This window comes from Quercus suber, unplaced genomic scaffold, assembly GCF_002906115.3.
Source record: "Quercus suber isolate HL8 unplaced genomic scaffold, Cork oak 2.0 scaffold_15, whole genome shotgun sequence".
Lineage (NCBI taxonomy): Eukaryota > Viridiplantae > Streptophyta > Magnoliopsida > Fagales > Fagaceae > Quercus > Quercus suber.
The window spans coordinates 409,620-435,509 of NW_027069480.1; the positions used below are offsets into that span (position 1 = coordinate 409,620).

General features: G+C 35.0%; 2 pseudogenes; one reads left to right on the forward strand and one right to left on the reverse strand.

Annotated features, from left to right (window-relative positions):
- Window positions 1–879: 879 nt before the first annotated feature.
- On the reverse strand, window positions 880–7,907 carry LOC112036555 (probable aldo-keto reductase 2; annotated as a pseudogene).
- Window positions 7,908–25,258: 17,351 nt separating this feature from the next.
- Window positions 25,259–25,890, forward strand: part of LOC112029798 (geraniol 8-hydroxylase-like) — a 2,469-nt pseudogene continuing 1,837 nt past the window's right edge.

Here is a 25,890-nt window from a genome sequence, read left to right on the forward strand (position 1 = left end):
TTTTTTTTTTTTTTTTTTTTACGTATTATTGACTTACTCTAATATTTGAAAATTAAAATCTCTCTCTCTCTCTATATGTGTGTGTGTGTGTGTGCACAAGTGGGTGTGTATTTAAAATTTTGTACTCATGAGTGTTTTGAAGTTGTCTAGAATGATTTATGAATACTATAGTTTAGCTCCTAAAAATTCCCAACTCTGCCACTAACTGTAAGCATTCTCTTTCATCTAGGTTCAACCATAGCTTGACATTAGTCCCAGTAAGTAATCATGAAATTGATGGAAAAACAAAATAGATTTTACTAAACAACCAAAATTCCATTAATTTATTAGAGAATGGAAATGTGATAACAAAATAGATCCTGTCTGACACAAAATTACATTAGTTTAGTTTAGTTTTTTTTTTTTTGAAGGAGGGGGAGGGGGGTTGGGTCCAACTCGTGGCATGAGAATTGTAGACATGTTAGTAGGTGCCAATCATACTACAACCCTATTGACAGAATTTTATTAGTTACCTTTGGAGCACTAGTGCTCCAATGCGCCACTCCATGGTTGATCTTTTTTTATTAAAACTTGGTGAAAGAAATTAAGGTATAGACCTTTTTAATAAAGCATATGATATGTTAATTTGTTATTTATTTATTTATTTTTAAAAGAATTTCAGTTTTGGACATTGGAATAGAAGACTAATTTGGGACGGAGTGGGTACTTTTTAACTTAAATTCAGGGATCAGTTTGCCGTCAATGCAAAGTTGAATTGTATATTCGAATTGGAATTTTCAACAAAGAGAATATATACAAATGGAAAGGTCTACATCCTTCAATGAGAATATAATATTTCTAGCGGGTGGTATTGAGACACAGAAAAAGAAAGGTTTTTGTTTATGCATCTTTCCATGAAGAAAGTGGTGGAGTTTCAGAATCCTTCCAACTTGTAAAGGAATTAGTATATCTCTCAACCTTTACGGAATCCTCAGTAGCAAATGACTCAAGTTCATCCATTTCTTCTGGTGTTAGTTTCACAGACAGTACTGCTCCAATGTTCTGGTTAAAGTTTTCAATCTTTGTAGTTCCAGGTATGGGGCACACGTCATTCCCTTGGTGATGAACCCAGGCCAATGCTAGCTGTGATGGGGTGCATCCCTTCCTTGTTGCCTTTCATTAACACGCTCAAATAAGGTTTTATTATGTTTCAGGTTTTTAGGTTGGAATCTGGGTAGATACTGCAATAAGCAGTAAATTCAAATATCAGTACTACTAAATTAAGAGTGAAATCACTAAAATGTTTATTAGTATAATAATTTCAAGGAGTTAGTGTACTCAAGAAAAACAATGATAAACTACGTACGTACAACAAATTAAATTATGTAACATAATTTATATTCAGGTTTCTAGGCATCCAAAGTTGTTATGACCTAAGACCTAGCTTAATATTGTTCATCACACTAGAAGATATATAATTGCAGCATTACTCCACAATCATTACATAAAAACCAGGTGGGATTTGGGTTGGGTTTAGCTCAACCATGATTATCAAAGGAGCTTTCTCATAAGTTACTTATGTATTCCGAATGTCGAGCATATATATTTGGTAAACAGTAAACGAGAATTACAGATAAGTATATGGGTGAGATTGTTCTTATTGATTAACCCTCTAATTTAAATTACCTAGTTTTTGACCATCCACTTATCTTTTTCGCTTATTGTACATTAACTAAAAAGGTGGGATAAATTGAAGACAGTCTAAGGTTTCTACCTACATAACTTTTGTTTCCCTCTAACGACGGTGTTCAAATCTTTTTTAGCACTAGATTATTCCCTGACGAGTCTGTAATTGACTTTTACTATATGTACTGATCGAACACCCTCTCTAGTTTACGAAAACCAAAAAGGAGTTGATTGGAAATTCAACAACTGGAAATTTCATTTATTCAAAGCATAAAGAGATAGAAGGAGGAAACTATAAGAGAAAGGAACCAACCAAATGTTCTGATTGGCTGTTTGAGAAATTGAGGTGGTCAAAGCTAATACATATACAATGAAACTTGAAATTTAAACCAAATTCTTTTGGCTTCAAGAATCGTTAGTAAAGTCAAAATAAGTCTACTTGGTTATTATAATTTAGTGGTAATGATATTATAATTTAGGAATAATGGCAGTAAATCCACATGTGGTTTGGCTTATACCAAAACCAAAACTGATTAATGTCTTGGTTTGATAGTAAAAAGATATTATGAGGAGCGAACATTATAGGTTGAAACTCTTTCAAAAAAAAAAAAACTTTGTTTATCCATGATTTAATTAAAAAAAGGTCACTTTATCTATTTGATGTTCATTCCATTGTCTCCCATAAATGTAACTCACCTCTATTAAAAACAATGGTAAATATGCATTTTTGCTTTCCTTTTATGTTTCTCTCTTCAAAAAAAAAAAAAAAAGAAAAGAAAAGAAAAACATATAAAGACAAAGAGAAAACAAGATTAAAAAGTGTTTTTACTAAGAAATTGAAGAGGAACAAAAAATTTATTCAAAATTCCTATCAAAATAGTAAAAATTTCAAACACATGCAACCAAATATTTAAAATTTTAACTACATATTCATTCCAGCACATCTTCCATCCAAAATTTTAAATCAAAACACAAACACTTTCAACAGATGATACATTCAAAACCATTGTTGATGCCCATTTTTTGGCAAAAGGAGCCCAACAATATGAAGAGATGGAAAAAGAAAACAACAAAGTAAAGACCATTAGGCCAGAAAGGCAGGAATAATGGTCCACGGGCCTATAAAATAGTAAAATTGCCTCAAAGAAAGCAAATGGGACCAAGGGAGCCCTAAATAATGAAGTAGGAAGTCTATGGGAATTAGAAAGAAAGCAAAAATGGGCTGGAGGAGCCCAAAGAAAGGAATTAGTAAATGAGATTGGTTCGAAGGCCAATAAACCCAAAGGTAAAGGATGTAATAATTGGGCCAGAGAAGCCCAAAAGATTTAGGAAAAACTCATGGGAATGTATGAAGTAGGAAGGAATGAAATGGGCCAAGGATGCCCTAAAGAATGAAACAATCCGAGGATGCCCAAGGAATAAAATGGGTTGGAGAAGCCCAAGATGTTATTTGGATTGACCTAGCAGGAATACTGGGCAGTGTAAACTAAAGGAATGAATAACATATAAAATTGGCATGGCAGGCACTTCAACCCGCAAGCTTAGAAATGGTACAGTAAACAAGGATAAACATCATCATAGCAGGAACAATGCAATGACATGGTAGAAGCACTAGTTAGCCCACGTACCAGAAGTGAAAGGAGACATGGGCTAAATTAAAGAAAAGAAAGCCCACACCCAAGCAATGCTCAGCCCAAAGAAGAAATGAGATGCAAAGAATGAGGACTCATCCATGCCACAAGAACTAAACAAGCACCAGAACGTGCAGTAGAGTTAGACAAATCTGTAGGCAATGACAAATGCATGCATGAACGCCAAAAAAGCAAAGGACTCATATAGAAGTGGGCCACGCACAAGGCTCAAGCACCACTTACTTGTACCCACCTAATACAAGGGAGGTGGGCCATGGGTCAGAGGTAAGAGAGGGTATGGTTGGAAGTGAGGAAAATGGGAAGCCTACTTTGGGGTTTCTGCTCAAGCTCTTTTGGGGAAATATCTTACTAGGATGACATACCACTCAAAAGAGGCAAACATGAGCTGAAATCACTAGGTGCATGCTATAGAGGTTGGTAAGGGAGAAACATAGCCCTTATTCAAATGAGAGTGCCAAGGGAAGAAAGAAACAAACAAAAACTACTTTTGTCTGAGAATGAAGCATGGCATGGCCAACACAGGAAAGTGGTGGTAGCCGGGCAATTAGCAAACCAGTGGGGCAATCCTGGAAAAACCATAATAGGCCAAAAGTAGTTGAGGGGTAAAAATGGTAAATCTTACCACAACAGACAATATAAAAAGCCATAGATGTGCACAGTAAATAACAACACGGAATAACAAAGGGGAATACCAAAAGGAAAAGAAAGAAAACAAGAGAAGTAAGTAAGGAAACAACGAAAACAAGGAAACAAAGAGTGAGGAAGGAAAATATGAGTGATAGGAGTAAGAGCATACACCAATAGGCAACTCACTTCTCTCCCTCTCAATAGCCCACTTTCTAGCAAATTGAGAATCTGAGATCAAGCCATTTAGGCCCATTTTCCAAAGTGAGTAATCTCTACAACGGGATGCTTTCTAAGGTTACCTACATTGGAGGGTGGTTCCCATCCTAGACTTGAATCTGTCAAGGAATCAAGTCTCTCCCTCTAACAGATTTATTTTCTTTTCTTTTGCCAGGATTGGTTGAAAACTAACATGACTTCTTTTTGTTATTAATTTATTTAAGTTGTAATCACATCATCACACTTCTTTCTCTTTACAAAACTGTTTAAGTATCACTATTATCAATAGAAATATTGTAGTTAAAGTATTTTAGCTATCTTGCTATATATATATATATATATATATATTTTTTTTTTTTTTTCTGCTGTAACGTTTTTGTAACAGTATTTCCTACTGTGGGCATTCAACACGTTCAAGATTTCTGTCAGAGGTTTTAACTTGCGCACAAGCTGGGCTAAGATAAGTTTCAATTAGGCCAGTCTCGAATCTCCTACCCCTGAATCATTGGGCCACAATATAGCAGGAGCAATCTAGCCCAGGACATAAAAAGGCTCATCACAACCATGAATCTACAAAACTTCTTACCCAACAAATCAACCAAAAACTAAAAACTAAACCCAAAAATCATAATAACAAGTATCCACACTTTGACACAGTGGCAATATCACTATAATTTGCTATTGCAGAATAATCAGAATAATAGTAATTGGTTTGCTGCACTATTGAAATCCTAAACTCAGTTTTGTAGTAGATTCGTCAAAGAAAGCAGGAGATTTAAAAAAAGTGAGTAGTTAATTTTGGTTTATATTTTAATACATATTGGTTAATGTATTTATGCATGGTTTGTGTGTGGCAGATCTGTCGCTATAAACAGTATGCCTTTTCTTGATGATGATGAAGGTGATGATGGTTTTGTAAGGGAGGTGGGTTATAATTCATGTGGTCCTATGGATGAAGACAGGGGAGAACATAGAGTGGTAAAAGTGGCTAGTGAAGAAACGATTGAACTTTCTGCCAACATGAAGAGCAATTTAGTGTCAAAGTCTGCGGATGCTCTTTATTTTGATTATTCTAATTTTTGGTTTTAGTTTTTGGTTGATTTGGTGGGCAAGAAGTTTGTAGATTTATGGTTTTGAATGTATCATCGGTTGAAAGTGTTTGTGTTTTGATTTAGAATTTTGGGTTGTAGATGTGCTCGAATGTGTAGTTAAAAATCTAAGTATTTGGTTGAATGTGTTTGAAAATTTTTTGATTTTGATAGGAATATCGGATGAATTTTTCATTCCTTTTCAATTTCTTACTTAAAAGCACTTTTTGATCTTGTTTTTTCATTTTTTTTTAGAAGAGAGAGACATAAATGTGAAGCAAAAATATATATTTACTCATGTTTTAATAGACGTGAGTTACATGAGACAAACGGAGTAAATCTTGAATCCAAATCTTCTGTTCCACTTTTCTTACTCCACTTTATACTCCACCAATAAATACTTGTCACGTGTTTATCTAATTAATTAAATACTATTATTAATTAATAACTGTAATATTAATAAGTTAATAATGATAGTATTTAATTAATTAGGTGAACACATGACAAGTATTTATTAGTGAAATATAGAATGGAGCAAGAAAAGTGGGACAGAAGATTTAGACTCGTAAATCTCAGGTAAGTAAAGTAACATTTTTTAAACCATAAATAAGCAAAGTAATTTTAGACCAAATCACATGTTGGTTTCCTGCAATTCTTCCTATAAGAAAGAAATTTTGTCCACTAATCAATTTGTTTTTATTATAAAATATTGATTACTGTATGAATAAGAGAAACCGGAAAAGTATACGTAAATCTCAGGATATTCATAGATGCAATGATGATGCTATAAATTTATTATTCTAAATGCATCTGTAACACAGTTAATTTGAAGCTCATCATTTGTGTGGTAGATAGATCTACAAACCTTTCGAACATCATCATTCGACAAGGTTTCAACTAACTTAGGCCCTGTCGAAAAGAATCCTCGTCCTAGAGGAATGTATGCTACAATCCCAATGCCTAGTTCCCTGCAGAATCCGGACAAAAATAAAATTTGGTTCTTAATTATTTTATGGACAATTATTGGTTTATATTGCTTAATTAAAGTAAGAATTACATTGTAGACTAAACAAATGTGTATAATATTGTACAAATTTGTATAAAATGTACAATATTATACATATTTGCATAAAAGTGTAAAATTATTATATACATTTGTTTAGTAAATTTTACAGGAATCAATAATTAAATAAGAACTAATAATTTTCCTTATTTTATAACTTAGAAAGCAATAGTAATTATTGATGCATCACCTGCAAGTAGGAATTATTTCTTCCTCCACATCTCTGGACCACGAAGGCCACGCTAGCTGCACAGCAGTTATGGGATGAACGGCATGTGTCCTTCTGATTGTTGAAGCCGAGGCCTCAGATGGACCAACGTACTTGATTTTACCTTTTTTAACTAGTTGTTTGAGTTCCCCAATCTTGTAATCCACAAAAGAAAAGAATTAGAGGATGCTAAATGGAAATATTCTCAAAAGATGCATAATGATACACATTAAGAAAGACGAGTTGCAAAAAATGTAGCAACTGAGCTATCTAAAAACGAGACAACTGAAAGATAATTATGCTGAAAGAAAGCAGTATATTGATATGTATTTAGACTAATTAGAATACAATGTATGCCCGATTATAAGGCTTCTTGCTGATGAAAAGCATGAATCTATGGGTTTACTTAGCAAATGCAGCATGACAATATAGGTTTATAAGTACATGATCTTTGGCAAAAGGAATGAAAATGAAGATGAAAACATATATTTGCCTCAGAAATCCAAAAGAAATTAGCCTAAGATGTAGTACAAAACATTTAAGACGTGGAGATAGACATATATATTCAGAATTAATCTTGAACTTGCCTAGGGTGAAGTGAAAAATGGAAATGGTACTACTATATATATATATATATATACATATATATAAAACACCTAGTGATTCCTGCAACAACAATCAAGTGGTAGATGGTGGTTTCATTATTGTATAGGAATCATTTAAAAGGCTTAGTCAACAATGAAAATTAACACGAGAAGAGAATTCTTTGTTTACATTTAAAAGTAGATAACAAGTTGACAGAATTAAGTTATGCAACTGTATTTAGAGGAGAAAAAGAAATTATAGGCAAAAGGGAAGAATTAACGAACTGTGACTTCAATAGGAACACTGGTGTCGATGCGGTGCTGGTAGTAGAGATCAATACAATCGACATCAAGGCGCTTCAAGCTGGCCTCACAAGCTGCTCTCACGTATGCTGGATTGCCACGGATCACCAGCTTCCCATCCTCAAAACTATTAGCGAACTTGGTTGCTAGTTGCACCTTCTCTCTTATCCCTCCCTTCAAAGCCTGCAATGAATTAATTACAGCCAAAATAATTAAGAAAGAGGGAAACCGAAGCCAAGGGGAGGACCTTGCTTAATTAGTTAGCTAGCAGCTGTAAGTACGTACCTTTCCGAGGAGGATTTCGTTGGTGAAAGGACCATAGATATCGGCAGTGTTAAGAAAGGTGACGCCATTGTGAATGGCATGGTGAATGAGAGTGATCGTGTCTTGTTCGGGTTTTAAAGGGCCATAGAAGGCGGACATGCCCATGCAGCCCAGACCTTGTGCTGACACCTCCAGTCCTTGTGAACCCAGCTTTATCTTCCCAATTCTTGACGCCATTTCTTCTTTTAAGTTTTCTGACAGTGCAAGCTTAGATTCAAACACTGAAGGAGGAGATGAATTGATTCCAACGGCTAGTTCACCTTCCAAAACGATGTCGTGTAGTAAAGTTAAGAGATACAAAACACGCTTGAAGTAAAACGATGCCGTCTCTCATTAAAACCAAACTGTGTCGTTTTAGTCTGAAAGAATTAGTGAATACCTGAGGAAAGCCACGCACGTGTAAAGGGTTGTTACAGAACGTGCGAAGCAATTACAAGTCTGTTATAACAGACTTCGTTGGAATCATCTTTCCTTGCTCTCTGATGTAACTATATATATATCTATTCATTTACATGTATTGTATAGTATTGAATTTCTATGAAATGAAATATATCTGAGTTCTCTCTCTATCAGTTTGTTAAGCTCTGTTTTTCTTCCTATTTTGATTCATAGAGTAACTGTGAGATTAAGAGAGGTGAGTTTGAGAGTGTTTCTTCATGGTATCAGAGCATTGATCCGTATCAATGGCCTCTACTCAGTCTGGTTCATCGTCTTCCTCAAGTGCTGTGCCTGCTATGGCTTCTTCAGGTTTGCAAATGAACTCTTCGTTGCTACTGTTATCAAATATGTCATCTATGATGACTGTGAAGCTGGACTATGGAAATTATGTGGTATGGAAACATCAAATCGAGGTAATTCTTGATACCTATTCAATGATTGATGTTCTTGATAATTCAATCACTGCTCCAGATAGATTTCTCAAAGATTCATCTGGAAACATTACCACTGAAATCAATCCAGCATTCATGGCTTGGAGGAATCGTGAACAAGCAATGTTCACATTCTTGAATTCAACACTTTCCCCTACAGTTCTTGCTCTTACAGTTGGGCAGAAATCTGCTAGAGGTGTTTGGCAAGTCTTAGAGAAGAGGTTTGCATCAATTTCGAGGTCTCATGTTATGAGTCTCCGCAATGAATTGAATGCTATTAAGAAAGGAAATGAATCTATTGATAGTTATTTTCAGAAAATTAAACAAGCTTGTGATAAACTGGCTGCTGTGTCTGTGTTTGTGGATGATGAAGAGCTTCTCCACATTGTTCTGGATGGCCTTCCATCTAACTATGATTCTTTTAGCTCTGCTATTAGAACCAGGAGTGATGTGTTGTCTGTGGAAGAATTAAATGCATTACTTAATGCTGAAGAGAGAATTATTAAGAAAAGATCTAATAGTGTTGATCAAGTGTCTATGGCTATGGCTGCCAACTTTCACTCACAAGGATTTCCTCGGGGAAGAGGAGGAAGAAATTACAACCAGAGAGGCAGAGGTGCTCGTGGACATGGCCCTCACTCTGGTGGAATGAGTTCTCATTTTGGTGGAGGAAATTACTCCAATTTTGGTGGTTCTGGTTCTGGTTCTCAGCTTCAGAATTTTAGTTCTGGTAACCAAGGTTTCCCATCTCAATTTCAGTCTTTTAATCAATCTAAGATTCCTCAGAATCAAGGTCAAATTCAAGGGCAATCCAGTAGGCCTACTTGTCAAATATGTGGAAAGAATGGTCATTCAGCCCTTGATTGCTACCATCGTATGGACTTTGCATACCAAGGAAGACATCCTCCTGCTAAGCTTGCCTCAATGGTGGCCAATGCTGCTCAAGTCCAGGCTTCAAATTCTTGGCTCACTGACACAGGCTGCTCAGATCATGTGACTCCTAATCTGTCACAGCTCTCTATCCATCAGCAACCTATTCAAGGCAATGAAACTGTTACTGTGGGAAATGGTCAGGAGCTTCCAGTCACTCACATTGGCAATGGTAAGCTTCAAACATTGACACATAATTTTAGGCTGGATAATATTCTAAGAGTGCCTGATCTTGCTTCTAACCTTCTGTCTGTCCATAAACTGTGTCTCCAAAATAATGTTTTTTGTTATTTTGATGCCAACAAGTTCTCAATTCAGGATTTGCAAACGGGGAAGATCCTCTATGCAGGGTTGAGTAAAGATGGGGTCTATCCCATTCCATCCATCTCTGATTTTTCCTCTTCATTGAATCATTTCAAGTCTTCTGCCTTTGTCTCTGTCAAACCACACCAGATTCTGCTTTGGCATCATAGACTTGGTCACCCTCATTCTAGAAGTTTGTATTCTGTTCTTAAACCTGTATTTTCATCTCTTACTTTGTCTATGATTGATGAAGCTTGTTCTTCTTGTGAATCCTGTATAAGTGCTAAAATGCACAGACTTCACTTAAATAAAGCTTCAATTGTTTCCACTTCATTCCTTGAACTTGTGCATAGTGATGTTTGGGGTCCCTCTCCCATGACTTCCTTACTTGGCTTTAATTACTATGTTCTTTTTGTTGATGATTACACTCGGTTCACTTGGTTGTTTCTTCTTAAATCTAAAAATGAGGTTTTGCCTGTGTTTAAACACTTCAAGTCCATGGTTGAAACTCAACATAATTCTACACTCAAAGTTTTGAGAACTGACAATGGTTCAGAATATAGTAATGCTGAGTTTCAATCATACTGTTCTAATCATGGCATTCTCCACCAGACTTCCTGTCCTCATACTCCTGAACAAAATGGAGTGTCAGAAAGAAAGCATAGACATGTTGTAGAAACAGGTCTTGCTCTTCTTTATCAATCACATCTGCCTATCAACTTCTGGTCATATGCCTTTACTGCTGCAATCTTTCTTATTAATAGGCTTCCTTCATCAGTGTTAAGATTCCAATCTCCTTGGGAGAAATTATTTTCTAAACTCCCATCTATTCATGCTCTTAAATCATTTGGGTGTGCTTGCTATCCTTTCCTTAGACCCTATAATAAAAACAAACTACAACCTAGGTCTGCTCCATGCATTTTCCTTGGTTATCCTCCTATGTCAAAAGGGTACATATGTCTTGATCCCTCCACTAACAGGATCTATATAGCTTGTCATGTTTTGTTCAATGAATCCCTTTTTCCCTTTGCTGTTAATCCTACTCTTACCAATCCCAATATCCCTTTCTCAACTTCCTTATCTGATTGGTTGCCTCATCCAGTTCCTTCTGCCTCTATTCAATCCACTGATACTCCTGCTTCTTCTCCTTCATATGATTCTGACTTGGTTTCTTCTTTGCTTCCCTCATTTCTTTCTTCTTCTTCTTCCATTCCTGTTGTTCCTGCTCCCATTGAAACTCCTGCTTCAATAACTACATCATTATCTGTGATCCCAGCACCTACCCTACCTACTGTGTCACCTGTCAATCCTGTCCCTACAGCCCTTGGTCCATCCCTTACAAATGCCCATCCTATGGTCACAAGATCTAAGCATGGAATATATAAGCCTAAAATTATGCAGGTCCAATGTGACTATTCTGTTGCTGAACCTCCCTCCTTTGCCATTGCTTCCAAGCATCCTCAATGGGTGGCTGCAATGGATGATGAATTCAGTTCTTTACAGAAGCAAAACACTTGGTCATTGGTTCCTCTTCCTCCTCAGAAAAATGTTGTGACTTGCAAATGGGTTTACAAGCTTAAAAGGCATAGTGATGGGTCAGTTGCCAGGTATAAAGCCAGATTAGTGGCTAGGGGTTATCTCCAACAATATGGATTGGACTATGATGAAACTTTTAGTCCTGTTGTTAAACCTGCCACAGTTAGACTTCTTATTGCCTTGGCTGTGCACCATGGTTGGGAATTGAAGCAGTTAGATGTCTCAAATGCCTTTTTGCATGGTTTTCTTAAGGAAGAGGTCTTCATGGCTCAACCTCAAGGCTATATTGATCCTGCTTTTCCTACACATGTGTGCCTCCTCCATAAGGCTCTTTATGGTCTAAAGCAAGCTCCTCGGGCATGGTTTGACAGATTTACATCTCAGCTGCTTCATGTGGGCTTCTATGCTTCAGCTGCTGATGGTAATTTGTTCATCTTGAGGCATCAATCCTTCATTGTGTACTTGTTACTCTATGTGGATGATATTATCATCACTGGGAATAACTCTTCTTTTGTTTCTGCTATTATCAACTTGTTGAGCAAGGAGTTTGACCTCAAGGATCTTGGCTTGCTTCACTACTTTCTTGGGTTGCAAATTGAGTATACTCCTACTGGTTTATTTGTGCATCAGTCTAAATATGCCACTGACCTCCTTAAGAAGTTTAATATGACTGATTGCAAACCTTGTAAGACACCATGCTCTCCTAACCTTCACCTTCTTCCTCATGATAGCCCTCTTTTGTCTGATCCTACATCCTATAGGAGCCTTGTTGGGGCCTTACAGTATCTCACCTTCACCAGACCAGATTTATCCTTTGCTGTTCAACAAGCTTGCCAGCATATGAGCACTCCCACTCAAAATCACCTTCAAGCTGCAAAACGGATCTTAAGGTATCTTCAAGGGTCTCTTCACTTTGGGATTGCTTTTACCCCAGGCCCCATTTCCTTATCTGCTTATAGTGATGCAGATTGGGCTGGGGATCCAGTGGACAGACGTTCTATCACTGGCATGGTGGTGTTTCTTGGTAATTCCCCAGTCACTTGGTCTGCTAAAAAGCAATGCACTGTGTCTCGTTCCTCAACAGAAGCTGAGTATCGTGCTTTGGCCTCTACTGCAGCTGAATTGTATTGGCTTCGAATGCTTCTCAGAGATTTTGGCATTATCCTTCCTCATCCTCCTCTTCTTTGGTGTGACAATGTCAGTGCCTTGGCCATTGCCTCTAATCCTGTATTTCATGCTCGCACAAAACATATTGAGGTTGATTTTCATTTTGTTAGAGAAAAGGTTCTCAGACGTGATTTGCTGGTTAAGTTCATCTCCACTCATGATCAGCTTGCTGATCTGTTTACTAAGGGTCTTTCCTCTCCCCGGTTCAATTGGCTTACTTCCAAACTCATGTGGAAGTTCCCCATTCGTTTGAGGGGGGATGACAGTGCAAGCTTAGATTCAAACACTGAAGGAGGAGATGAATTGATTCCAACGGCTAGTTCACCTTCCAAAACGATGTCGTGTAGTAAAGTTAAGAGATACAAAACACGCTTGAAGTAAAACGATGCCGTCTCTCATTAAAACCAAACTGTGTCATTTTAGTCTGAAAGAATTAGTGAATACCTGAGGAAAGCCACGCACGTGTAAAGGGTTGTTACAGAACGTGCGAAGCAGTTACAAGTCTGTTATAACAGACTTCGTTGGAATCATCTTTCCTTGCTCTCTGATGTAACTATATATATATCTATTCATTTACATGTATTGTATTGTATTGAATTTCTGTGAAATGAAATATATCTGAGTTCTCTCTCTATCATTTTGTTAGCTCTGTTTTTCTTTCTATTTTGATTCATAGAGTGACTGTGAGATTAAGAGAGGTGAGTTTGAGAGTGTTTCTTCAGGTTTTATATGTGTTGAATTTAGTGGAGCATGGAGTTTTTCTTTGTGATTTATTTCCTGCTTTGTTTGTTTGTTTAGAAACTGAAGGAAAAGGAGAGGAAGATTATAGGAAACTAGCACTTGATGAGATTTATTAAAAACTATTTAAATTAAAGGAAAACATTTCACGAATATCTTTGAAATTGAGCAATGAAGTAATTGTTCTTGAACTCGAAGAAAAAGGCATATAAGTTTGAACTCTTTAAGGTGTAATCATTTATGGGGGTAAAATTTTCTATTTGGATATTTGAAATCTGGATAGAAGGTGACCCTTTTGGAAACAAAGTAATCTCTCCCTCTCTCTAATGGAGTTTAATTGAGAGTTTATTTCGGTTTAGTTTTCACATTACCAAAGAAGAAAAACTGAATAAGATAGATGAATTTCGTCTTCAATTTAAGCTGGTTTTGCATTAGCTTGAAAAAGAGTATTAAGATCTTATAATACCCATATTCATGTTGTCCAATGAATTATAAATCATTAAGTTCTGTTACATGGTTCTAAACATGTTTATTTCTCTTATATGTTGGAAATTTGTAGACTTTTCCGCAAGTTGAAGTGGAGTATGTCCCAGAGCCTGCTGAGCTTGATGATGGAATGGATGAAGAATTTAGAAAGATTTTTAGCCAATTGAGTTTCCGTAAAACTACTGCTACTCAGGTTAGAGGAATCTTCCCTCATCCCTTCTTTTTATGTAATATTGACTTTATGTTATTCGATTTTCCGCTGGGAGAAGTATGAGCCTAACATGATGCATTAATTGTTCTAACCCATTCAAGATAATGATAACAAGGATGAGTCTACCGAAAATGCAGCCTCAACCAAGAAGGCTAACTCAGACTCAGAAGAGGAAGAATAGGATAACCCACAAAAAGAGAAAGGTGTGTCAAACAAGAAGAAGAAGGTATATATGACTTGTTAATAAATATATCAATCGATATTTTGTATAGTTTCATATAGTTGTTATGATTGTGGCAGTTTGTCATAAAAGACTAAAGGATTTTTGTTTTCATCTTTCAGCTACAATAGCAGACGCAGATTGCTAAACTGAAGCAAATTTGCTCAAGGCCTGATGTTGAGGTAGGGATATTTGCTTGTGCTTTGTTGTTTCTTCTTATTATTCTTCTCGTTATTGTTCTATGGTTATATACAGTTTATTCATTTCCAGGTGTGGGATGCAACCTTTGCAGACCCGAAGTTGTTGGTGTTTTTGAAATCATAAAGGAACACTGTGCCTGTCCCAGGGCATTGGTGTCAGAAACGTAAATTTTCGCAGTTTAGTAAGCATCACTAGAATTGAAGACTAATGGGTTAAAAATTAAAATGTGCATGCATGACTTCTGGAAATGGTGAACCTGTGGGATTTAGAGAATAGGGTGTAGGAAGATCAAGTAGATAAAGTCTCTCTTATATGTATATATGTGGTTCTTGCAGGGGAGCTGATGTGACAATCATGGAGACTGGACTTGTAGGTGTTTGGCAACGAGCACCCTCAAATGATTTCTTTGTTCATGTATTTGCTTGGGGGGGTGGGGGTGCAGGGGGGGAGTGGTGTGGGGGGTGTTTGGGGGCATTGATATTTGTATGATGCCATTTATGGGGAAATTTAATTTTTTTAGTTTTATAACAGAGTACTTTTGCATGATATATGTTGGGGATTTGTTTACACTTGAGTTGCTAATTAATTTACTTTGAATTTATAGATGCCTTTCCATTGTGCTTAATGCTCGGGCTGAATTCCTCTTAAATTTGAAAATTTTTTACTCTTGCAGAATTATCATTCTATTTTGCTACTGCAATTACTTGTGTCTCATTATTGGGTATTCTTTTTTGCAGGGAAAGTGTGGTATTGAGAAACAGCCATTTCAACAACCTGATTTTTTTGCGGCAACAGGAATTGAGAAAATCAGACAGGTTAGTACAATTTCATGATTTTCTGAGATGAGGAATAATAAAATCATCTTTGTATAGCTGTATCTTGTCAACAAATTTTCATTGTGGGATTTTTTTGTCTTTATATTATTATTATAATTATTATTTATCCTGTTACTTTTTTTCCCATCTCCATGGTCCTTGTAGCTGTTTTTCTATTGTTAATCTTGAAACTTATTCAGGTGTTTTGAGTCTCAGCTATATCTTTTTTGGGCTTTCATATGGTTTACACTAATGGGTTATTTTTTGGATTCTGATTTTGTTTGAATTGAATTGCAAGTTCCTGTTGATTTTGATTCATTGTCAGTAATGAAAAACTTCTTTTTGGATTTTCTCAATACAAATGTATGTGACTTAAGCAACGGGTCTTTGTAAACAATTGTTAGGATTAGTTCCTTTAAATCCTATTGTATGATGCTATGTATGACATTATGTGTGACATTATGTTATGATTAATAAAGTTGTTTTATTATTATCTAAAATAATAGTAATATGAATATTTGGACATTATCAATTTAGCATATAAACATATAATATGGAACCTTAATAAAACCATAATATAATATATGCAACGACAACTCAATCCATGTCTATAATTTCTTGGTAGCAAGTTTATTATAAACACCATGATTGATTGAGAACTATTCTCATTATTAGTGCTATCATGATAACCTTATCAAACACTAATAATATGCCATATTTCCTTTAGCCTCTAAGTAATAATGACTTAGCTCCTTTGAGAGGTTAACATTACACTTAGTCTAATGTACACCATTACCTAGAATCATGTGTAGCCACATTTCATCTCCCTTATAGTGTTTATTATAAACACCATGATTGATTGAGAACTATTCTCATTATTAGTGCTATCATGATAACCTTATCAAACACTAATAATATGCCATATTTCCTTTAGCCTCTAAGTAATAATGACTTAGCTCCTTTGGGAGGTTAACATTACACTTAGTCTAATGTACACCATTACCTAGAATCATGTGTAGCCACATTTCATCTCCCTTATAGTGTTTAAACTTGTAGTACCATGAAACAAAACACCCTCCTTTAAGATCGCGAGGCATATACGACAAGACGAGGTGCTTGTCCATACTATTTTAAATGGGTAAGTTCAATCTTGTAGTACTATGAAGTAAACACCCTCCTTTGGGATCGCGAGGCATATACGCCAAGACGAGGTGCTTACCCACACTACTATGAACCGATAATGGAAGCCATGAGATCCAACCCTTGTATCTCTCTCCCACTAAATGTTTTAAATTAAAGGTTTTTAATTAGAAAACATGTGTAATCTAATCACACACAGCCTTGCAATATGTGAAAACACTTAGAAAAATTCAGAACTCACAGCTTTCGATCGATCGAATGTGTTTCTCGATCAGTTGAAAAAATTAAAAAAATTGTACCAAACAACCTACCTGGCTCGATTGGTACTCGATCACTGCTCGATCGATCGAAAAAGAACATTCGATCGATTGACTAGCAATCAAATATCAATCGAATCAAACAGATTGGTCACTGTTTCTCACTCAATCGATCGAAAGTAATTTTCGACCGATCGAATCTCGTGAAACTTGAATTTTCCATAATTTTTCTGAAGCAGTTTTCAATGGTTTTTCATGAATAAACAACCATCAAATGAACATGATAGAAAAAATTTGATATCAAAACTGAATTCCATTGATGCTATAGCCTTAAAGTTCAATTTAACACACTTAATATCAAACTTAAACAACATCATAACATCAATATCAGTTTTCATCAAACAATATTTCAACAACTATGCAGAAAATTAATTGCATAATCTTCTAACATCATAAAACTATTATCTCTAATTCTAAAACTCACAAAACATGTTATACAAATTCGAAATTGAAAACCTGGCTCTGATACCAATTGTTGAAAAAATACATGTTTGTATCGCAGAAAAAACATACGCAACAAAAAAATAACAAATCTACTTCATTCGCAATTGATAACATGTATTATGTAAATTTCAGAATATAAGAACAAGAGAGTGTACCTTGGTGCGGTGAAATTTAAAACAAAAAATTAGAAGTACTTGGGAACATTTTTATTCTTCACTCCAATTCCACTTATGTCTAAGAAGTGTGGTCTCTGAATCAGTTTATATGTTTGTGTTCAAGGGAGAATCATAGAGTGTCCAACACTCACATACAAAACCATTTCATTTTCTTATAAAATTCTGTATGTTTCTTTCTTATAACTAATTATCTAATTGGGCTAACTTTTTGGGTCATTCCAATTGAGTTTTAGTATGTAGCTTGGAGTGGGACCAAAAGGGAACAAATAAGACTCTAGCTCCAATGGGCCTTGGGCTTTTCTGTCAACTCTTGACAAGTCATTAATCATATTTAATACCACTATATAAATATAATTGCACACTAAGCCTTATTTATAAATTATATCCCAAGACTTTATTATACATACAACCCCTTCATAAAATATTCGTAGTAATACAAAGTCATGAATGTAGATTGCCACTTTGAAGATTAATATATTTTAATCCTTGAGTACCTGGTTTAATCATTTAAGTTATTCATCATATATTTATGACATCCAATTTCATAAATATATACTTTAGTAACTCCTTACTAAAATGGTTAGGCCTAACACTCTGAATATGCGAAAATATAAGCAATTAGGATACGGTTTACCATAACTAGCACACCACAAAAAAACTTCTCTCTAACACTTCTTCCAAAATCCTTAGATATCATCTAAAACAATTTTTTAGACACCATTTACTCAATAATCAAATAATTAAGAAAAACTTATAATGGTACCTGGCCAGAAGAGAAACTACTAAAAATATCCAGTAATTTTCTTTTGTTATCTCACACCAAAAATCCATAGTCATAATATATTTTTTTTTTTTCCTTAATTTCTGCCACCATTAGTTCTCAAGAGATGAGGACAAAACTATAAGTACTATATCATACTAGAAAAGACAAGGCACCTAGACGGTTGGACCCATCTTCCATCCCTAGAGGTATTTTTCCATCCCTAACGAGGTAACTTTGACATTAATAAGGTATAGATGAAAGTGAGGCAATAGGATAGTCATGAGAGTGGTAAAAAAGAGAGAAAGTAAGTGTTTTGGGGATGATAATATGGTATATAAAAAATTAAATTGTAAATAGCATATGTATAACAAAGAAAAAAAATTATGTAGAAATCATTTAAATATAAAACAGAGAAAAAAAATTCAAGGAAGGGGGAAAGGAAGACGAGACGAGGTAAGCGAAATCCTTTCTTGTTCATCACTTCTTTGGGGACAGGAAAACCTAAAAATCATATTATATAACAATTTTTAAATTTTATCAACTTACTCATTTTAATTCAATACATCTGGCTACAATATAAAAAATGAACTCAACCAACCATAAAATTTCATTCATTTTAATTATTTATTTTAATGTCCAATCAAAATTAATTACCATTAATCTTGTGTAATTAGTTTCACCAAATCAATACATGCTAACCGTTAAAACTAGATCTTGCAATATCTTTCAATTGCTTGACATGTTTTCAATATCAAAAATATAATTTCCTAAATGTAACTAATTAGTTGCATATGAATATTAAAAATGAAGTAAATGGGCACTTCATTGAAGGTCTATTTGGTTGGAGGAGTGGAAAAGTGGGAGGATAGAAAATGGGGAAGGGATAGAAAAGTGGGAGGATAGAAAAAATTTAGTTTTCTCTCATATGTGTTTGTTTGGGAGGATGGAAAAGTGAAGAGATGGAAAACTATGAAAAATGAAGTTGGTATAAATTTGCAATTATGTCCTTATTAAATAAAACAAAAGAAAACACAATTTTTTATACACTTATTTATATAAAAATTATATATGGGCACTTCATTTTTTTAAGTTATTATTTTAAAAGGCAGAAGCTGAATCCAAAATTGGTGGAAAAAAATAATAAATAAAAAAGAAACCTGAAACAAAGAAGTGAACAAACAGCGAATAGAAGAAATAGAAATATAAAAAGGTGGGGTGAAAACAAGTAGAAGAGAAAGAAATTTTAAAAAAAAATGTGAAAAGAAAAAGTGATGAACAATGTGAACCAAAAAACAAGAAAATATTATTAAGTTGGTTGAAGCATAGTCAAATGCCAACATTTCCTGAGATTTCCACGTTCAACTTAACAAAAAGAGAGGTAAGAATTTAATTGATTGGGTTTAAATAAAGTCCCCCAAGTTTTCTCTTCAAATTGGAGAGATAGGATTTTGGTGGGTTAGGGGAGAAAACACCTAGACCCCACCAAATTTTCCTTTCATTCTCCTTCCTAACCAAACATCTCTCTCACCTATTTTCTCTCTTATTTTCTCTCATTTTTTTCCATCCTCCTTATTTCACCTCCAACCAAACGAAGCCTAAGAGACTTGCGATCATCTCTTTCACAAGTAGGTGTCGCGTTCATAATATTATTTTGCCATTCCCTTCTTGATCAACTCTTCTTAACGAGCTCATCTTCTAAGGTCTTTTATCCTGGCAAGCCCTCCTCTATTGAACTCTTCTCTGCTTTACACTCTGTTTTTTTAGACATTAATGAGTTTTGGAAAATGAATCATTTTTCAAAAATTTATTTTATGATAAACTATTATATTTTCCTATATTTTGTAGCAACTTTGAAAATGAGCTGAAAAATGTTTTCTGGTGTTTGGTATGTGCAAAAAATTATTAGCATTCCTTGTATAATTTAAAACATGTAAAAAATGTATATTATGTAAACCAACTAATGTCATCAATATAAATTGAAAAACCAAGTATGAATTTGGTTTTCCAACACAAATTTTGGAAAAAAGGCTTGTCTTTCTAATACTACAATAATTCGAAAAATATAAGTTCTTAATTAATTAGATATTATCAAAATGAGTTGTCCAATATTAATTTGTAGATTTCTTATAAGTTATTCNTCCCTAGAGGTATTTTTCCATCCCTAACGAGGTAACTTTGACATTAATAAGGTATAGATGAAAGTGAGGCAATAGGATAGTCATGAGAGTGGTAAAAAAGAGAGAAAGTAAGTGTTTTGGGGATGATAATATGGTATATAAAAAATTAAATTGTAAATAGCATATGTATAACAAAGAAAAAAAATTATGTAGAAATCATTTAAATATAAAACAGAGAAAAAAAATTCAAGGAAGGCGGAAGGGAAGACGAGACGAGGTAAGCGAAATCCTTCTTGTTCATCACTTCTTTGGGGACAGGAAAACCTAAAAATCATATTATATAACAATTTTTAAATTTTATCAACTTACTCATTTTAATTCAATACATCCGGCTACAATATAAAAAATGAACTCAACCAACCATAAAATTTCATTCATTTTAATTATTTATTTTAATGTCCAATCAAAATTAATTACCATTAATCTTGTGTAATTAGTTTCACCAAATCAATACATGCTAACCGTTAAAACTAGATCTTGCAATATCTTTCAATTGCTTGACATGTTTTCAATATCAAAAATATAATTTCCTAAATGTAACTAATTAGTTGCATATGAATATTAAAAATGAAGTAAATGGGCACTTCATTGAAGGTCTATTTGGTTGGAGGAGTGGAAAAGTGGGAGGATAGAAAATGGGAATACAACAAAACAGATTTATCCTACGTATATATAAAGGGAATACTTTATCCATAATGGTGAATGCATCTTCAATTTACTCGAAAATTAAATATACATTTCTATCTGAGACACAACTTTCTAAACATTGGTTAACGATCACATAAACTATAGTAGCCAAACCCCACTACAATTCTTTTACTATATTCTTCACCATAGGTTTGAGATTTTTTTGGTTGGTTTATGGGAACCAATGTTGTTGCCACTTGAGATCTTTGATGGCACATCACCAACAAAATTAATCGGGAAAACCTGCAAAATATGGGGGAAAAAAACTCACTTTAGAGAGACTTCTCAAATTTGTAGAAATCGGCTAGAGTAATTGCAAATACACACACGCACACACAACAACAACAACAACAACAATATATATATATATATATATATATGGGTTGGGTTCAAGTTACACATGGTGTAACTCTAAGTAATGTTACACCACTCAATATTTTTTAATTGGATATGAATATTGACAAATCTATTGTTAAATTACATTATCTTCATATATTCTCCATGCTAGCAAAATTTCGAGGTGATCAAAGATTAATAGTCATGTTATCAATCAATTATTAAAATTCAAATTTTTGTAATTTAAAATAATGCATAAAAGATGAGTTTATAAATCATATGGTAAATAGCATCCGATTGATATGAAAATTGGCATGCATGTTAAGAACATATAGAACATGTAATTCAACAGTTGGATTTTCAAAATATTAATTCAATAACAAGTTATTGAGTAGTGTAACATTGCTTAAAGTTACACCAGGTGTAACTTGAACCCAACTCTATATATATATATATATATATATAATACTAAGTGGTTGACAATTGAACGGTTTTTATAGCTGCTTGATTGGGGAGAAGGAGAGTCATAAAATTGAAGGGAGTTTGAACTATTATTAGATTGGATTTGATGGAATAATAAATGGAAATTTTCAAAGTTAGGAAACGTTAATTGAGAGAGAGAGAGAGAGAGAGAGAGAGGTGGTTGAATAGAAAATGGAAATAGATTTGGCTTGATGGAGTAATAAATGGGAAGTTGAAAAATGGTATAAAAAAAAAGTATGTATGAAGAAACTATTTACTTAGAAAAAAAATCACTTCTCAATAGGACATTTTCTCTACAAAATCACTTTTACCATCAGATGTGGAGCTATCCATAGTAGATATGCCATTTGAAATGTAAACAAAAACATAATGAAAAATTAAAGGATAATGAAAGATGGTGGGAGAACAAAATTGCATAATTGTGAATGCAAAAAGAAAAGTGGACAAAAAAAAAATCAAGAAAAGTCTTTAGAGCCTAATAAGATCCAGGATAACATAAACTCTTGCCATTGAACATTTAATTAGTTGTTTTTTTATCACCTAATAATCATTGCAAAAAGAATAATGAAAAACATCAATCTCTATAAACATTGAGGAAAACTGAGGTTTCAATATTAAAAAAAATAAATCCACTTGTTTCTTCCTTCACCCTTTTAACAAAATCCCATGTCTTGTAATTGATGCAAACATCAGCCCCAAGATCCTTGCAAACGGCCAATTTTTCATCGCTCATTGCCAATCACAATCTAAAAATATATGAATACTTGGAAACCAAACTTATGCGTTAGAACAAAAAGTGATACTTGGAAACCAGACTTGCAGTAACAAACACACTTGCCCCATAGTATTTAGCTATCTGAATTGTAAATGTACCAACACTGCTTGAGCCCCCATGAACCTGAAATTTTAATATTCATTAGTTTTGCATTGGAGACACCATGTTGCAACAAACAAAAAGGATAGAAATTATCATTTTAAGCTTGTATCGTTCATAAATAATCAAACCATTTGTAAATTGGACCATAAATTACACTAAATAATCATAAAGGCTCAAAAATTACAAAAAAAAAAAAAAAAACTACCAAATAATTGAGAGTGAGAGAGAGAGAGTGAGAGAAATAACATTTTTTTTGTTAGAGAAAATTATGCATAAAATGAAAGAGAAAATGACAAATTTATGGTAAGAGAGTGAGAATAAAAAAAGAAAAATAAAAGAAAATAAAGAGAAAGATGAAGAATGATATTAAAGGAAGGGTAGTAGGGAGATGTAAAGGTAAGGGAAGGAAAAAAGTTTGAGAAAGTATAAATATTAAAAAAAAAAAAAAAAGAGTGAATGAGTAATGTCAAAAAAAATATAGGAAAATTGAAAATAAAAAAGATAATAACATAGAAGCTGATGTGGCTTAACTAGAGCGTAGTAACAATAAATACTACGCTTCAGCTTTTAGATTTATATATAGAATATAGATTTATACCACCACACACCCTTGGTACAGTAGTCACTCCACAAGTATAATGGGACCCATGAATAGTACCAAAAAGTGTAATAGGGCTCATAAATAGTAATAAAAATAAGCTAAATAGTAAAATAAGCTGGCAAAAAATAAGCTACCCAAACGTACATTTAGTCCCATATTGCTCATTGATTCCTTCAGCTACTCTAACTGATGATGAGTATTTAAATGTGTTAAATTGTTTATTTCCCTTTAGAGCCCAGTGGCGGTTTCTTGAATTTTTCTCAAGGTGTTCTCTAAGAAGTATAAATTAATCTAATAAAAAGAGAAATAATCCCTAAAAAAAAAATAATAAGAGAAATTCATATATTGACAGTAACAACAATAAAAAAACACACAAATATATAAAGTTTACAATTACCTTTTACGAGTTTTCATATTTTGAAATTGGTACATAATAGTCTCATTATTAATGCTACAAGCTACATCTCTATCAATTTACATAACCAAGCAATTATTTATCCACTGAATGTAGAACAAATTATGGAGCAAAATTTAATTTTATTGGCATAAAAAAAACTGAGGATGTTCTCAAATTTTTTTTAAGGATAGACAAATAAATTTTTTTAAATTATTATATAAATAAAAATAAAAATAAAAATTTTAGGTTAGAATGGTCCTTGACCACTTGGCCTTAAGGTGGCGCCGTCGAGTCAAAGCCACGTTAACTAGCATGTGTTAATTCTGACTTATGACTGGCATCTCTCTCAACTAGCATGTGTTATGACTTACGTCTCTCTCAACTAGCATGTGTTATGACTTACGACTACCTAAAGTTTGTCTCGGCAGCTTTTTTTTTTTTCAGTGTCCTTTTCGATCCCTCTCTCAACTAGCATGTGTTATGACTTACGACTACCTAAAGTTTGTCTTGGCAGCATTTTCTTTTTCAGTGTCCTTTTCGATCCCATTGCAACGATATTCAAAAATGAAAAATAATGATGCCAAAAATCTCACCAGTGAGTTGCGCGATACTTGTATGCTCAAAACGACACCTACACAACAAAAAAGAAAAGACCTAACAGAGAGCACCGGTGTGGTGCCGGCCAAATACCCTCCGAAGGTCAAGTTAGAACTTCTTTCAACTCTAGAGTGCTAGAGAGGGGTTAACTATGCGTACCTCGGCTTATGAGGGTATTGGGGTTTTTATAGTGGTAAAGGGTGGACCTTTCTTCCTTGGAGTAGAAGTCTTTTCCTTATAGGAATCCTTATGCGCGTAGATTGCGGAATCCTTTCCTTATAGGACTCTGATACTGGGCGTGGAATACAAGCAATTTCCCTAAAACCCATGCGTGATGATCAAGTTATGGTCTTCATAGACCCGTCAGCCTTTAAACCGTCAGCCTCTAAACCGTCAGCCTGTACTTCCCTTCAGCTAATGTTAGTATCAGCTTCACGCTTCGTTCAGTAGCTTAGGGGCTTCAAATTGCCGTCAGTTAGACTTGGGGACTTCAGCCCGTCGGTTTTGTCTTGATCTAGTCAGCATGCATTTCATTACGTTTAGCTTGTCACAACTTGACCCGTCAGCCAGAACAGAAGCTGACGGGTTAAGCTTATGGTACCTGCTATAATCCTTTCATATCAGTTGCCCCCTACTCCATATCTCCGTCGGCTGTACCTGACGGGTTATGGAGTTTGTATTCGTCACTTCCTGCCACTTTGATTCAAGACGAATTATTACTGCTGACACTTTTAGCATTAAATGCTAAGACAGGTGGCGTGCTTGGATTGGCTCCGTGTCTGAACGCGGGCGTCGCTTCGTCTTCTGTGCGTTTAGCTTATATATATGTGGTCCCCTCTCCTCATTTTCACTATTTCATTCACTTGATTCCTGGAGAGCACATCCGTCGCCCACATTCCGTCAGCTCTACCAACGTTCCCGCCGTTGCTTTTTCAACCGTCACTCCAGAACTTGTAAGTTTCCCTTCCTTTCTCGCATGCTTTCAATTTCTTCTTCTCTTTTTTAAAGTGAGGTCGTCATCCTAGGTGCTTAGTTTACACCCGTCACTTGTAGGTAGATGTCGAGTGATCAGTCGTCGGTCCGCGAAGGAGCGGGCTACGACGAGGTGTTTGGTTCAGGCTCAAGTAGTGAGTTTGAGAGTTCCTCCTGGTCGTCAGAGAGGGAGACGTCAGCACATGTTGCCGTCGAAGAAATAGAAGGTCAAGGAAACAGCGGCCAAGAGGAGGAAGTAGGCGAGGGGAGTGAAGTTGAATTAGGGGGGAACAGTGACGGGGATGAAGGCGTCGAGGAGTCTAGTGAAGGGGATTCTGTAGGTCCTGAAGGTAGTCGTCCCTTCATCCTTCCCAAGGACTGGGCTGTGAATAAATTTTCTCCAAAGATGACGCTTAAAATTTTTAATGAACTACGTACCCGTTTTCAAATCCCTGACCATATTCCCATCCGTCTGCCTATGGAGGGTGAGAAGTGTTATACGGGAAGAACTGCAGACGTTGGCATGTATGAGAAGAATTCATCCAAGGTAAGCTGACGATGACCTCCGCTTAAGCGACCCACAACACTTCGGCACTTATAAAAATTCTCCAGGAGTTTGGGGCAATCTGACTAATTGAGATGCCAAGGTAATCAGCTAGCTGACGTGCAAGCCGTCAGGGGCAATCTCAACCCGGCAGCAAACATGGCGTCATACAT